We start from the raw sequence: 17,703 nt of genomic DNA, 5'->3' as shown, positions 1-17,703 counted from the left end.
CCTACATAATATCCTGTTGATAAAGGAGTTCCCATGATGATGTGATGATAAGAAACATTCGAACTACAATATTTATCACAATACTGGATTCATCCCCGATTCAATTAAGATATTTTTACGTAAGAGGAGGTTCGATTTGATTGCATTAATGGCATCTTCAGTTTTTTCTCTTTCACAATGAGGATGGATTAACAAATTAAGGTAAAGCTGACACAGTCATACATAAAAGCATATTGAAGCAGTATTTCCCATGGTGGCATGCCCATGAAAGACATATCTTAACACACACCACCACAAAGTTGCATTCATCCCCGACACACTTTTTCATAAGACCTCCTTTCACGCATTATAAAAATACCTTCATAGATATGCCTTCAGTTTCTTGATTATTTTGATAGAATTTTTCTGCACGTTATGCATATTAACCGAGATAGCTCTATTCGAAGGGATATTAAAACTGCAGTACATAGTTAATGATCGTCCTACAGACATATTCAGGAGCCGAAAAGATGCATTTGATATCGAATAAAATTGATCGTAAATTTCATATTTGAGGTTATTGCATTTGAAAACTTTCCGATTGCAGAGTTATCAGAGTATTTGTTAACAGCAATTGGGAATGGAGAAAACTTGTTGTTCATTTCCAAATAATATGTCCATGATAGGTCAATAACGATACACAAGTAAATATTTATGAAAAACCATAGCTCTATAGAGCGCGATTGCTTGACTACAATAGAAGGCAATCTACGTGATAAGAATATTTCCAGCCAAATCTCACAATTGTATCCCATCCTTTGAATTCATTTGATCGTAACATAAAGACAGCTTTAAACATCATTTTAGAAACGCCAAATTAATGCCCGTAATTTCAATAAATATTTAGATAACCACGCTGTAAAATATCTAGCAGATAACTTTACCTAACAGTTAACTTTACAATAATATCAATTCAATATCTAAACATTACCAAATATTTTTACTCCCTTGCAAGGGAGTAAAACAAATTGATAACCAAGGCCTTGGCAACTGATAGATATCGATTTGTTGAAATTACGGGCATTAGTTGTTGCAATATACCCCATGGGGCTCTCAAATAACTGCAGTAGGCGTCATATAGAACTTATGACCACACTAAACAAGACTAGATTAACTTGTGGTCTGACAAATTGTGGATCACTAAATATACACAAAATTTTTTTTACTAAAATCGGGGCAAATATTTCGAAATGATCGCTGATTTTCTACAGTGATCACGATCACCCTCGGCATAGTATAGAATTTTAAGTAAGGAGTCAAATTATCTAATTGGTAGAGAACTTGTTGCTCGATAGGATTTCTTCGACTTTATGTTATAAAGTATCATTAAGTTACTTGAGAAATTTAAACTATAATCGATCACTTTAGTAGCGAAATTCATGAAGGTCGTCCAAAAAGTCTGTACTATACCTAAACTGATATTGCACGATCATCATGTGATTATCCTGCTTGAATGTTGTGTCCACAACACCCACTTTTGATATGCGAAGAGATTCCATTTCACTTTATTTGTTCAATTTTGTCAAAAAAAATTTCACAATTTATCTAATTTTGTCCAATCACAGAGTACCTAAAAGGTGTTAATTTCCCCTTGCCAGGACATCGCCATGTTAAATAAATGTGCGCCTTCATATGAAATATTAGCACTTGAACTGGAACCATCCTGCCCCGGAGGAACCTGTCATCTAGAGTTACTATTAGAGCTACTGTTAAGTCAGGCTCAGCCTCACTTTATATGTATGTATTTTTCAGTATAAAGATAATTTGATTAGTGCTCCAATAAGAGCCAAAGAAATGTTACAATTACATTTAAAAATTCTTCTAATTGTAGTTTTAGTGACAGCCTATGAGTAATATTTCAATCATGGATATGAGCACAAAATTTGAATGCATTCGATTGGTGTTATTTCAAGAGCAGCTAAATTCATGTAAAAGTTTCTACCAGGTATTTAACAATATGTACAAGAAAATAGTGAGCTCTCATAGTTTAGTTTACAATTTAGGGTGCCCTGATAGATTAGACGATAGTGTGCTGGACTATCAAGACTCTGGATGTTACAGCAGACAAGCAAACTGAAAAAATAAGGGCCTACAAGATTGAACCTTAAGATGTTTGAATTAAAAAAATCAGAGAATTCGCGGGTTCGATTCCCGAAAGAGAATATGGGGTGTTTCTGCAGACAAACAAACTAAAAAACAAGTAAGAGAGCTATATTCGGCTGTGCCGAATCTTATATACCCTTCACCAAATTATACTTAAAAATATTTTTATTTAAACAAAATCAAAATTTTTTTTTTAATGTTTTAAAATTTTTTAAAAATTTTTTTTTTAAATTTCTTTAATTAAGAAAAAGAATTTATGACAAAAAAAAATTTTTGATGAAAAAAAAATTAGGGTTTAAAAATATTTTTTTCATGCTTTCGAAAATTTTGCTATTTAAAATCAGCAAAATCGGTCCACAAATGGCTGAGATATGAGTAAAAAACCAAGACAATGGGTCAAGTATGTCCAACTTACTATGGTCTTATATACGTCGTTGCAAAGGTCTTTGAAATATCTATCATTAGATATCCATATTGTCTATATTAATGACTTAGTAATCCAGATATAGGTCAAAAATACGTAAAAAATCGAGGTTGTCCCGGTTTTTTCCTTATATCTCAGCCATTTGTGGACCGATTTTCTCGATTTTAAATAGCGACCGAGCCGGAAGAATTTCGGAACTATTGATGTATGAATTGTGTATGTAAGTTATTTGGGGGCTTCGGAAAGTTGATTTCAACACACAGACGGACAGATGGACACGGCTATATCGATTCCGCTATCTATAACGATCCAGAATATATATACTTTATGGGGTCGCAAATGAAAAATGTGCAAATTACAAACGCAATGACAAACTTATATATACCCTTGCCACTCATGGTGAAGGGTATAAATAGGGCCTGCAGAGTTGAACACTCAAATGTTTGAATTGAAAAATTATTATTCTTATTTAACACTAATATTTTAAACCTGTTGTTGTATTTATAACTTTTATTTTATAGCAATCTTGTTTGGAGTATCAAAATTGCTTCAAAATTTTGTTTAAAGGGATTTAAAATTATATTGATCTGTGGGTAGGGTAATTTTTGTTAATAAATATTTATTTTTACTCTCAACTATAACTAATTAAACCTTATAACTTGTAATTAAATAAGCCGTAAAGTTTGATTTTGTATAATTTATTAAAAAAAACACAAAAAATTTTGATATTTTTTAATTTTTTTAAAAAAAAATCTCTAAAAATTATATTTTATTTTGATATTCTCAAAAACATAACACTCTATTAAACAATTTAAAATTTCTTCTGTACATTTGTGATTGATTGATTAAATTTTATGACGATGCTAGAGCAACCATTAACAAGCTGTTAGAAAGTGTTTGTAATACTCACCATATTTAGTTGTATTTTATAATTCGCGTACTCCATTCCCTTTTTTAATGGCTTTTATTTTTCGGTTTTTATTTTTCACTCACAAATTTTTTTTGAAAGTAAACATTAACACCCACCCGCTTGCTATATTCACTTTAGTTTTATTTTTGTTTAATTTTTTTATTCTTACACATTTTCTTTTTAGCGTATTATTCTTTATTTATTTAAAAAAAAAAACAGTTTTTTTCAATTTTATATCACTATATTATTACAATTTGTAGCACTTTTCTAGCATATTTTTATTATTTTTTTCATTAAAACAAACATTCCATTAAAGAGGAGAAATTACACTGACTGCTTGCAAAATTCCAATCAACTAAGAATTTCAACAACACATCAATTATTATTGTGAATGTGTATCAATTTGCCGCTATTTCTAAATGTAAACACAAACAAAACAAACAAACAAGCCAGCCAGCAAGCAGGAGCATGCAAAACAAAACAATACAAACAACAACAACAACCGAGTAGGCGAAAGTTAATGGCAAAAACAAAAACATGTGATTATTTGTGTAAGCAAAAAGGGGATACACAAACAAGAGAGTTTTGTAGGGAGCTCTCATTTTGATTACTCTCTCTCTCTCTTTGTACAAAGCAAAATAATAAAATGCGTAAAAAATATTGCTGAGTTATTTTGCAATAAAACGCACGCAATTTTTCTTTTGCTGCTGCTTCTTCTTATGTTTTTAATAATTGAGTGGGAGAGTGGGAGAGAGTGTGTAACGGTTGTTTAAGGAATATATAGAGTTTGTGTATGAGTGTTGTTTTTTTTTTTTGTTTTGTATTGTTATTGTTATTTTCATATGAGAAGCAACAATTTTCAATAAATACAAATCAAAAAAACAAGCTGTAAAAGGAAAATAAAAGCAGCAGCATCAACAACAACAGAAAAACCGGCTTATATACCCAACTGATTTAAAGCTTTATTTAAAAAAAAGAAGAAATTACAAGTAAATAAATACCTATGTACAAACATACAAACATATGTATTAAATATCAGTGTGTTATCTAAAAAACTAAGTTTCTTGTTAAGAATCATTGAAAAAATCGATATTTTTCTAAATCAAATATATTTTTGGTGAGGGCGAGATGGAATTGAAAAGCAATGTGTTTCAGTTTGTATTTAAAATAATTAATTTCTGTGACCTCTCTTACATTGTCATCACCCTTTTGCTTAAATTAACCCAAATTTAACATTTCTTTAAGTTTGTTTTCCTTATTTTCTTAATCTTTATGTTCCCATATTTAAAGATTAAATCTTATCCTTTAATTTTCTAACAATTTCATTTCCATGTAGATACCATAATGGCTATCTCCTGGTATGGATATGTCCTTTCCTCCAAAAATTCATATACATAGTATATAAAACAAAACGCACGACTGGACGTCAAATAGAACGTGCCAACATCAATATCTGTATAGAGTTCCATAGAACGCACCAGTTTCTATCTTAAATATCCTTGTTAATATGCGTTGAAAATATTCGTTTAAAGTTGAGTGTGTTTTTGTTTTTTTTTTGTCTATTTTGTTTTTATTTTTTTTGTACTCTTCCGTACTTTACGCATAGAAAGTTTCGACAAAAAATAAGCAAAAAAAAAAAAACAACCATGCTTTTGAATACAAAAGGATGTGTGTCACTAGGATAGTTAACCTTTTGTACTGAGAACGGAAGACAAAAGAATGAAATAAAGGAACAAATAAATAAAGCATTTTTTTGTATATAAATATCAATAAAGAAATTAGAAATTCAATTTTACACTTAAAGAAATTATAGTCAACAAATGTTCAGCTCCTAATTGATAATTTTTTCTCCAGTGCCAAAAAAAAAACTGTCAAATGATTATTCCCTGACAAAATTGTTTCCACTACGAGACAAAAAATGCTGGATTTTTTTTTTTAAATTTTTAGCTTTAATTTTGAAAGACATTGGCCAGTCTCAGCCATGATCTTTTCCCATCTTTCTTGCAACTGGCGGTCCTTAAAAAAACTCATCATGGAATATGGCTCTCCTTTTTAGAAAGTACAATATTAAGAATGTCTGCCACTAGAACGGTGATGTAAAATCTGACTTGGATCAATACCGTTCTAATGTCAATTTTAAACTTCAACCAGTTTATTCCAATTTTATGCTGCAATATTGAATAAGCTTTCTCTTAAATTTCCCTTGTTCTTCTATTAATTAAATGAAAAATCTTTAAACCTCATGCATTACACAAGCGGTCTTTGGCTTAATACTTTAAACTCCTTAAAGTATACTTTTGTCCTTGGTATCTGTTTATGTATTTTATTTTATTACATTTTATTATCAAATTGTTCTGACTTTTTATTACTGAGCTACAAAAAAAAACAAGACTTTACAACGTAGAAAACGAAATTTAATGGCCATTTTATTAAACTTATTACAGTGACTGACATACAGTCAGACACACTGACTAAGTGAATGTTTGTGTTTTTAGGTGGCTTCAGAAAAAAAATAGAGCTGAGTCAAAGGAGCAGCAAATAAAATCTTATTGGCATCCCAGTAGATCTAGGAGACATTCCCAAATTATTGATTTACATAACTAGCTACGTGACTAGTTAATTAAACACTTCCATGTCCAAAGCAGTGGGTCAATTGACGCTTTTGGAGATAGCTGAGAGACTGTCTGATAGCTGGTCTGAACTAGTCAACGCATTCACATACCGACACAGAGTCAGTTACCTTACTTGCTTCCTAACTGGTTACGTGATCAACTGCATAAATAGTTATTTTAAGAGTCAGTTAAAAATACATATCATAGACAGTCCAATAACCGTTAGCTTGTAAACAAATCTTCCTTGAACCACTCTCCAATATATTGCTTCTGGTGGATAAAATAACTACTTTTCAAAGTGCAGTACAAAATAAACGATTAAAGTAACTACTTAGAAACTCTATAGTGACAACTGACTTCATGATTGCTTACATGTGATGTATAAAGTAACCAATTGACTTCACTCTGCTCTATAAAGGACACATACGTGTCAAATGACCCAAAATATATAAATAAACGTTTAAAGTGACTACACTTTAGATTACTTAGAGACACTATAGGGACAATTGACTTCACTCTAGATTACCTGGGATGTACAAAGTAACCAATTGACTTCTATCTGTCCTAAAAAGGGCACATATGTGTCAAATGACCCAAAATATATAAATTAAAGAGCAGTACAACATAAACGTTCAAAGTAACTACACTCTAGATTACTTAGAGATAGTTAAGTGATAATTGTATTCACGCTAGATAACCTGGGATGTATAAAGTAACCAATTGAATTCTCTCTGCTCTACAAGGAACACATATGTGTCAAATGACTCAAAATATATAAATTAAAGAGCTGTACCAAATAAACTTTAAAAGTGACTACACTCTAGATAACCTAGGGATACTTAAGTGACAATTGACTTCACGATAGATTACCTGGGATGTATAAAGTAACCAATTGACTTCAGTCTGTCCTAAAAATATATAAATTAAAGAGATACAAAATAATCGTTTAAAGTGACTACATTCTAGGTTACTTTGAGACATTATAGGGACAATTGACTTCAAGCTAGATTACCAGAGATGTATAAAGTAGCCAACGGACTTATGTCTGTCCTAAAAAGGGCACATACGTGTCAAATTACCAAAAATATATAAATTAAAGAGCAATTCAAACTAAACGTTTAAAGCAACTACATTCTAGGTTACTTAGAGACACTACAGGAACAATTGACTTCACGCTAGATTACCTGGAATCTATAATGTAACCAATTTACTTCCCTGTGCCCTACAAAGGGCACATACGTGTCAAATTGCCCAAAATATATGCATTAAAGAGCAGATTCAAAATAAACGTTAAAAGTGACTACTCTCTATGTTACTAAGAGACACTATAGGGATAATTGACTTCACGCTAGATTACTAGGGATGTATAAAGTCCATTGGACTTCTTTCTGCACTTCAAATAGCAAATACTTGCCAAATGACCCAAAATATATAAATTAAAGAGCAGTACAACATAAACGTTCAAAGTAACTACACTCTAGATTACTTAGAGACAATTAAGTGACAATTGTCTTCACGCTAGATTACCTGGAATGTATAAAGTAACCAATTGACTTCTCTCTGCCCTAAAAAGGCAAAATATATAAATTAAAGAGCAGGTACAAAATAAACGTTTAAAGTGACTACGTTCTAGGTTACTTAGAGACTCTATAGGGACAACTAACTCCACGCTAGATTACCTGTGATGTATAAAGTAACCAATTGACTTCTCTCTGCCCTACAAAGGGTACATACGTGTCAAATGAACCAAAATATATAAATTAAAGAGCAGGTACAAAATAAACGTTTAAAGTGACTACATTCTAGGTTACTTAGAGACACTATAGGGACAATTGACTTCAAGCTAGATTACCTGGGATGTATAAAGTAACCAATTGACCTAAAAAGGCAAAATATATAAATTAAAGAGCAGGTACAAAATAAACGTTTAAAGTGACTACGTTCTAGGTTACTTAGAGACACTATAGGGACAACTAACTCCACGCTAGATTACCTGTGATGTATAAAGTAACCAATTGACTTCTCTCTGCCCTACAAAGGGTACATACGTGTCAAATGAACCAAAAAATATAAATTAAAGAGCAGGTACAAAATAAACGTTTAAAGTGACTACATTCAATGTTGCTTAGAGACACTATAGGGACAATTGACTTCAAGCTAGATTACCTGGGATGTATAAAGTAAGCAATTGACCTAAAAAGGCAAAATATATAAAATAAAGAGCAGGTACAAAATAAACGTTTAAAGTGACTACATTCTATGTTGCTTAGAGACACTATAGGGACAATTGACTTCAAGCTAGATTACCTGGGATGTATAAAGTAACCAATCAAATTCTCTCTGCCTTAAAAAGGGCATATACCTGTCAAATTATACAAAATATATAAATTGGAGTCAGCCAAGTGGTCAGACATTAAGGACAATTACAGTCTATAAAGGATACATTGACTACTTGCTTAACTGTTGGGTATTACTTTATATATAAAGCAACAGTTATGCCTAAATGTATACTACGGTTTTTTATATATAAATTTACGCACTGTATGTTAAACAACATAAATTTAATATCAATGCCAATAAATTTGTTCACAAGCCAACTGTCAGCACATAAAGAACAAAAAGTTATTTACTCTTTTATAAAATGAAAATATACAAAAATATTAAGTAAATATTGTAGGTTAAAACAAAACAAATCTAAAAGGAAGCCAGTATCCTTTTAAAACGCCTTCTCCATCAAACACCCACGTTTTCTTTTGAGTCTTGGCTGAAAAGTCTTTAATATTTTTCCTAACGTACCCTTTTTCTTTTGGTAGTGTTTGTTTCTTTATTTGTTTTTCTTAAAGATTTCTTTTTTTTTGTATTATTGTTAAAGCTAATTTGAATTTGTGGTTTTTCGTTTAGCAAATCCTTTAAAAAAGTTTTGAAACAAAAATCCTTTTTGGAAAAAATTTTTGTTAAGGAATATTTTAAACATCAACAACAAATTTTAGTATATATGTATGTATAGCAACATATATATTCTATCTAATGTCTGAAAAATCGATAAATCATGTTTAACATTAACAAGGACCTTAACCAATATAGATACAGCCAAACACACACACACACACATATTTATACTTTTAAATTTACTCTCACATTCATACAATACAAGTGGTTACTTGTAGTAACACGCTAGTTGTCTAACAAACTGTATTTTAATGATGAGGGGGGAGAGGCATATAGTCTGTGGCAGGGGATGTAAGTCCTTCATGTGATGATGTGGTGTGAACAAAGATGAATTTACGTACAAAGTGAAAACATAACAGTAACATTTGTTTAAAATTGCTAAAAGTAAACGGAAAACTGTAGAATACTATTTTATCCTTTTGAATAAGGAAAGGAAATCTTCAATATAAAACTTTAAACATAATTTTGTTAACCATTTATTTCCCTAAAAAGTTCTCTAGATAACTGCAAATATAAAATAACATCAAGCTAGGGTTGGAAATTAATTATCCAAAGTCCACAGTTAATATAAGAATTGTAAGATGTAAAAACTTTGGAGATCTCTGCTTTTGAAGATTAAACATATCGAATGGCTGAAAGAAATTTGAATTAGAAATCAGGATTAGATCTGTTTCAAATAAAATTTCTTAATGAAACAAAGCTTTTTCTATTAACAGAAGCTTTATTTTTTTAACATAAAAGGAATTTGCTTCGAAAACATCATCAAAAGATAGAAAAACTAAATAATAAAAAAAGCTTTTCATTAAAACTTAATTTCCATCAAAAAGAGCTTTTTCTTAAAAAGGGTTCTTTCATCAAAAATTAATAGATAAAAAGAGATTTTCCATAAAAGTGAGTATACAACAAGGGCTTTTTCAGTAAAAAATAATTTCGTTCCAAACAGCCGAAAAACTTTGTCATCAAAACAATAAAATTCTGAAAATCTTTTCTAAAAATGTCTTAGAAGGCTTTTTTCTAAAAAAGCTTTTAATTAAAAAAATATGTAAGATTAAAAAACTTTTTCAAAAAAAAATTTTCTAAAAAAAAGCTTTTTCAAAAAAATTCTGAAAATCTTTTCTAATAATATCTTCGAAAGCTTTTTTCTAAAAAAGCTTTTAATTAAAAAAAATTGTAATTAAAACTAAAGTTAAGATTAAAAAACTTTTTCAAAAAAAATTTTTCTAAAAAAAAGCTTTTTCAAAAAAATTCTGAAAATCTTTTCGAAAAATATCTTAGAAAGCTTTTTTCTAAAAAAGCTTTTAATTAAAAAAAATTGTAATTAAAACTAAAGTTAAGATTAAAAGCTTTTTCAAAAAACAATTTTAAAAACTTAAAATAATTTTTTTTTAAAAAAAGCTTTTTCAGGAAAAATTATTTATCAATTCTGAAAATGTTTTTTAAAAATATTTTAAAAAGGTTGTTTTCGAAAAAAATCTTAGAAAACTTATTTCCACGAAAATTGAAGACTAAAATTATAAAAAAAATTAAAAAACTTTTTTCAAAAATTTTTTTATTTTTATCAAAAAATATTTTTCATTAACACGAAAAAATTTCGAGGGAATGTGTTTTTTCCCTAATAAAAGAATGTTGTTTCTTTAAAAAAAAATTGTTTTTTCAATAAAATTCTGAAAATCTTTTCTAAAAATATCTTAGAAAGCTAAAAAAGCTTTTAATTAAAAAAATTTGCAATTAAATCTAAAGTTAAGATTAAAAAACTTTTTAAAAAACAATTTTAAAAACTTCAAAAAAAATTTTCTAAAAAAGGCTTTTTCAGGAAAAATTATTTATCAATTCTGAAAATGTTTTTTAAAAATATTTTAAAAGGGTTTTTTCAAAAAAATCTTGGAAAGCTTATTTCCAAAAAAGCATTTAATTGAAGAAAAATTAAAAGGCTTTTTCAAAAAAAAATTTTTAAAACTTAAACATTTTATAAAAAAGATGATTTTTCTATCAAGCTTTTTCAATAAAAATTATTTTTATCATAAAATATTTTTATTAATACGAACAATTTTCTAGGGAATGTGTTTTTGTACCCTAATAAAAGAATATTGTTTCTTTCAAAAAAAGCTTTTTTTTCCACAAAAATGTTTCCCGGACAATATTCCAAAGTTTTTTACTGAAAAAGTGGATTTATATCAAAAACAAAATATTAAAATTATAAATAGCTTTTTCATTAAAATAGAGCTTTTCTGAAAAATAGATTTCACATTGAAAATTGTTTAGTCAATAAAATAAAACGAAAAGTGTTACATTTCACATGGCATAACCTTTTTTTTTGTTTTTATAAAACAATTTTTGGTAAAAAGCTCATATCAAATAAAGCTTTTTTTACAGAAAAATCTTTTATATCAAATAAAGTTTAAATATTAAATAAAGCTTTCATGTCAAAGAAAGATTTTTTTACCAGAAAAGACTTTTAAAACAAAACGAAAAGAAAGTTCTTTTACTTTTTTTCTTTAAAATAAGCTTTTCATAAAATGATTTTTCGCTTATCCAAAGCTTTTTTTATCAACTAAAACATAATCTATAAAGAAGCTTTTCCATACACAAATTTTATTACAAACAAGTTTTCATAAACAAGCATTTTATTATAAAATAAATGAAAAAATCGTTCAAGCATAAAAATATAATTTTCTGCTTTCAAATTAAAAAAAAACTTTTTTAATGAAATAAAACCGACAAATTTTTTTTTTCACTTTTTCAAAAAAAAGCTTTTTCATAAAAAAATTTTTTCCAAATATTTTAATACTTTTTCTAAATAAAGTTTTTTTTTCAGAAAAAGAGTTTTGTAGAAATAAAATGTTTTATAGAAAAGCTTATATCAAATAAATAATTTATTATTAAAGAAGCTTTTATATCCAATAAAGCTTTTTTCTGAAAATGGTTTTTCAAAAAAAGCTTTATCCTCAAAAACTAAATTAAGCATCGAATTAGATTATTCATAAAAAAAATTATTCATAAAAAAAAGCTTTATTGTCAAATTAAACTTTTTTTATATAAAAACAAAGTTCATAAAAAAGCTTTTATATCAAATAAGGCTTTGTCGTAAAAAATTTGTTTGTAAAAAAGTTAAGCATGTTGTCATTTTTTCATTTTCCTAAAACAAAGCCTTTCTTACATAAAACGCTTATGAATTTCCACAGTATGTTGCATCAAAATAAATTCGACATAGCTGAATATATCATTTCTAGCTGTACTTAATGCAGTTGCCTGAAAGTAGGTTACAAATTTTCTTCTGTCCTTTGTTAACAACAACTTTACTTTGTGGCAAAACAAATTTCTACCCTTTACGAAATTCATTGCTTGCTCCCTACCCCTCCCTGCGTTGTGGTCGTTTCATTTCATTTCAATTCCAATATTAAGTTGCTGGCTAAAGTCTTTGTTTACAGGACATAAGATAATTTTATGTTGTAGTTGTATCCTTTTTTTTACGCAATTAGTGCACAATTTCTTAATTTATATGCTGTCGCCAATTTATCAACATTGCTGGAAGTATGAGTATGAGAAGAACTGGGGCTGGCTACAATAATAACAATGACAACACACTGAAGATAGAAAGCAAGGCAAGGATGTATAATAGTGAAGCCAGCAAGAAGGACATTGTACAATGAATAGTGGTACAGAAATAAGTAGAACAATTCGCAAAACCAATCCAGTCCATGACAACCCGTTTATAAACTGGTGGTGGTGGTGATGGTCGAAGTGGTGGTGTGGCATGGGTTAAAGTTGAGTTTTGTGTTTTTTTTTTTTTCAAATTCGAACACAACACAATAAGGCGTAGGATGTTGTTGACGACGACGATGATAATAATGACAACTAAGGCAACAATGACAACAACTCTAGCCGTAGAAGCAATAGTGTGTTCATTTTTTCCAATTCTTATGGTTTTTTTTTAGTGTTTTTTTTATAAGAAAGCAATACAAGTACAAAAAGTATGTTACTGTGGCGCATCCCTTAAGACTTATTAAAAACAACTATAACATGTTTATAACAACTACTACCACAATTATATACATATGTATGTCTATTAGGGTGGCTCTTATTTTGCACTTTTCTGATGTTTTTTTTTGCTTTGAAAATTTCCAATTTTGTACCAACGAATCGTTCATCGTATATCCAAAATGCTCAAAATAAGTGCCACCCTAATGTACATTAAGTAAATGTATAGTAAGTTGAATACAATATTTATGCATAAGTTTTTCAAGTCTCCATCCTATAATGTGTATAAAAAATAAGAGTCTGTAAATTTAAAGGCATAAATACATATGATTGTCAATCCCCTAAAGTATACTATGTAGAATAAGCAAAACTTTGAGAAATAATGTACGTGTGTGCGTAAAAAAAGGGTTGTTGATGATGATTCCTTTTTTTTTCTAGTACAGCTGATAGCTCTATTATATGGTTTTCCCATATGCTTCATCATATTTTCATAATTTTTTTTTATATTTGTGGTCAGAATAAAACAAAAATTGGTTTTAATTTTGTTTATTTCACACTCTTTACAACCAAAAAAAAACTTTTACGTTTATTGTTTCCTGGTAGGCTTAAGTTTAGGATTTTTGACTGTTACTTTATCACATGATAAAGTTTAAGAACAAATAATAATTAAGTTATTAACAACCTCAACATGCGTATAAATTAAGGCTCATATTTATGTGTGCCTCTGTATGTCACCATACATTTGTGTTTGTTTCCCTTGATGTAAGTTCAATTGCGTGTGTGCGTATTTGTGTATCAACACCATCAGCATGAGTTTATAATTTTTGGCAAGTTTATGAAATTTTCATTAATTTCAACCACAAGAGATTTTTTGATGACATTTTACCCAACCTCATAAGGCAGGATAATAATCAATGTGTGTGTGTGTATGTATGCCTACAAAACACCAACCATCAGATTCACTAAAATGGTTTGACACAAAATCCCAAAAATTCCTTAAGGGATATCAACAAACTATATACAAATATACAATATGAATTTATTAATAAACCAACAAACAATGTAAAGAAAAACAAACTAGTTCTATTCTAGTACTGTCTTAGTTCTGTTCTAGTTCTGTTCTAGTTCTGTTCTAGTTCTGTTCTAGTTCTGTTCTAGTTCTGTTCTAGTTCTGTTCTAGTTCTGTTCTAGTTCTGTTCTAGTTCTGTTCTAGTTCTGTTCTAGTTCTGTTCTAGTTCTGTTCTAGTTCTGTTCTAGTTCTGTTCTAGTTCTGTTCTAGTTCTGTTCTAGTTCTGTTCTAGTTCTGTTCTAGTTCTGTTCTAGTTCTGTTCTAGTTCTGTTCAAGTTCTGTTCTAGTTCTGTTCTAGTTCTGTTCTAGTTCTGTTCTAGTTCTGTTCTAGTTCTGTTCTAGTTCTGTTCTAGTTCTGTTCTAGTTCTGTTCTAGTTCTGTTCTAGTTCTGTTCTAGTTCTGTTCTAGTTCTGTTCTAGTTCTGTTCTAGTTCTGTTCTAGTTCTGTTCTAGTTCTGTTCTAGTTCTGTTCTAGTTCTGTTCTAGTTCTGTTCTAGTTCTGTTCTAGTTCTGTTCTAGTTCTGTTCTAGTTCTGTTCTAGTTCTGTTCTAGTTCTGTTCTAGTTCTGTTCTAGTTCTGTTCTAGTTCTGTTCTAGTTCTGTTCTAGTTCTGTTCTAGTTCTGTTCTAGTTCTGTTCTAGTTCTGTTCTAGTTCTGTTCTAGTTCTGTTCTAGTTCTGTTCAAGTTCTGTTCAAGTTCTGTTCTAGTTCTGTTCTAGTTCTGTTCTAGTTCTGTTCTAGTTCTGTTCTAGTTCTGTTCTAGTTCTGTTCTAGTTCTGTTCTAGTTCTGTTCTAGTTCTGTTCTAGTTCTGTTCTAGTTCTGTTCTAGTTCTGTTCTAGTTCTGTTCTAGTTCTGTTCTAGTTCTGTTCTAGTTCTGTTCTAGTTCTGTTCTAGTTCTGTTCTAGTTCTGTTCTAGTTCTGTTCTAGTTCTGTTCTAGTTCTGTTCTAGTTCTGTTCTAGTTCTGTTCTAGTTCTGTTCTAGTTCTGTTCTAGTTCTGTTCTAGTTCTGTTCTAGTTCTGTTCTAGTTCTGTTCTAGTTCTGTTCTAGTTCTGTTCTAGTTCTGTTCTAGTTCTGTTCTAGTTCTGTTCTAGTTCTGTTCTAGTTCTGTTCTAGTTCTGTTCTAGTTCTGTTCTAGTTCTGTTCTAGTTCTGTTCTAGTTCTGTTCTAGCTCTGTTCTAGTTCTGTTCTAGTTCTGTTCTAGTTCTGTTCTAGTTCTGTTCTAGTTCTGTTCTAGTTCTGTTCTAGTTCTGTTCTAGTTCTGTTCTAGTTCTGTTCTAGTTCTGTTCTAGTTCTGTTCTAGTTCTGTTCTAGTTCTGTTCTAGTTCTGTTCTAGTTCTGTTCTAGTTCTGTTCTAGTTCTGTTCTAGTTCTGTTCTAGTTCTGTTCTAGTTCTGTTCTAGTTCTGTTCTAGTTCTGTTCTAGTTCTGTTCTAGTTCTGTTCTAGTTCTGTTCTAGTTCTGTTCTAGTTCTGTTCTAGTTCTGTTCTAGTTCTCTTGTACTTCAGTTTTGCTGGGTTACTCCTAGTTTTTTTTTCATAAATTTTGTTTTATACAATAAAACTATTATGTTTCAACAGTAATAACAACAAATATCATACAAAATTTTTGATAGATGATGACAAATGTCATAAAACAACTCAACAAAACTAAAGTAGATCCTTTGGCAAAATATCTACAAAATTTGTATGTGTGACAGAAAAAAACTTTGTTTATGTAATTATTTTATAATCAAACACACTCAACATTGCGTATTTTTTATTTTGCAAAACAAAAAAATCATATGAATACAACAACAAGAACAATAAATTCCCTTTTTATATCATTTTCCCCAACAAACAACTAAATTCATACAATGTAGGGATGTACAACCAACACATCCATGCAGTAATAATGTGTGTGAGTTTGTGTTTGTTCAGTTGATTATTGAAATTGATAGTTAATTAATATGGATGGTGTTTATATGTATGAGTGTGTATGTGTGTATGTGTGAGTATTTACATTTAAATAGGAGTGTTTGTGTGCGTAGAAAAGCTCGTGTGTGGGTGTTTGAGCATGTATTTGTATATCATATCATCTATGCTTGTTTAAATGCCTAAAGGTATGCTATATAATTTCATTTTGTTGTCAAAACAAAAACTTTTCTCTGAAAATGCAATTTATTGTTGTTGTTGCTGCTGTAGCGTTATTATAGTTGTTGTTTTTTTTTCACAAAAGCGAAATATAACACAACATCGCAAAAAAATATAATAAAACTTTTTACATAATGTTATTAATTTGACAGGAAAATTTAATATCATCAGCTTACATAGACCCCAAACACAGACACAGTTACAAATACAAATACACAAACACACACATGTCATCAATAATATATGTTTGAATGTACGAACATTGATATTAATACACGTTTACGTGGGAGTTGCTGCCGCACCACAGCAGCAAAAAAAAGTTTGAAAAAATATTGTATGAAAAACAGATTAATTAAATTTTGAAGCTTAAAATATATAGGTTATGGCTAGTTTAATTAAATTTGAATATTATTAAATTTAATTTAAGTATAGGTTATATTAAATGTCGAACAAAATAAATATTTATATAGAAGCCAATAGATTTGGATATATTAAGGTGTGTTTTCCTTTTCAAGGATTTAATAAAAACAATTATGTTAATAGTCAGGGACAGAAACATGTTGCTACAGACATTATTAATTATACTATCACTATTAGAACAGAACTAGAACAGAACAGAACTAGAACAGAACTAGAACAGAACTAGAACAGAACTAGAACAGAACTAGAACAGAACTAGAACAGAACTAGAACAGAACTAGAACAGAACTAGAACAGAACTAGAACAGAACTAGAACAGAACTAGAACAGAACTAGAACAGAACTAGAACAGAACTAGAACAGAACTAGAACAGAACTAGAACAGAACTAGAACAGAACTAGAACAGAACTAGAACAGAACTAGAACAGAACTAGAACAGAACTAGAACAGAACTAGAACAGAACTAGAACAGAACTAGAACAGAACTAGAACAGAACTAGAACAGAACTAGAACAGAACTAGAACAGAACTAGAACAGAACTAGAACAGAACTAGAACAGAACTAGAACAGAACTAGAACAGAACTAGAACAGAACTAGAACAGAACTAGAACAGAACTAGAACAGAACTAGAACAGAACTAGAACAGAACTAGAACAGAACTAGAACAGAACTAGAACAGAACTAGAACAGAACTAGAACAGAACTAGAACAGAACTAGAACAGAACTAGAACAGAACTAGAACAGAACTAGAACAGAACTAGAACAGAACTAGAACAGAACTAGAACAGAACTAGAACAGAACTAGAACAGAACTAGAACAGAACTAGAACAGAACTAGAACAGAACTAGAACAGAACTAGAACAGAACTAGAACAGAACTAGAACAGAACTAGAACAGAACTAGAACAGAACTAGAACAGAACTAGAACAGAACTAGAACAGAACTAGAACAGAACTAGAACAGAACTAGAACAGAACTAGAACAGAACTAGAACAGAACTAGAACAGAACTAGAACAGAACTAGAACAGAACTAGAACAGAACTAGAACAGAACTAGAACAGAACTAG

This window comes from Calliphora vicina, chromosome 3 (genome assembly GCF_958450345.1).
Source record: "Calliphora vicina chromosome 3, idCalVici1.1, whole genome shotgun sequence".
Taxonomy (NCBI): domain Eukaryota; kingdom Metazoa; phylum Arthropoda; class Insecta; order Diptera; family Calliphoridae; genus Calliphora; species Calliphora vicina.
Note: the sequence above shows the minus strand (reverse complement) of the source record.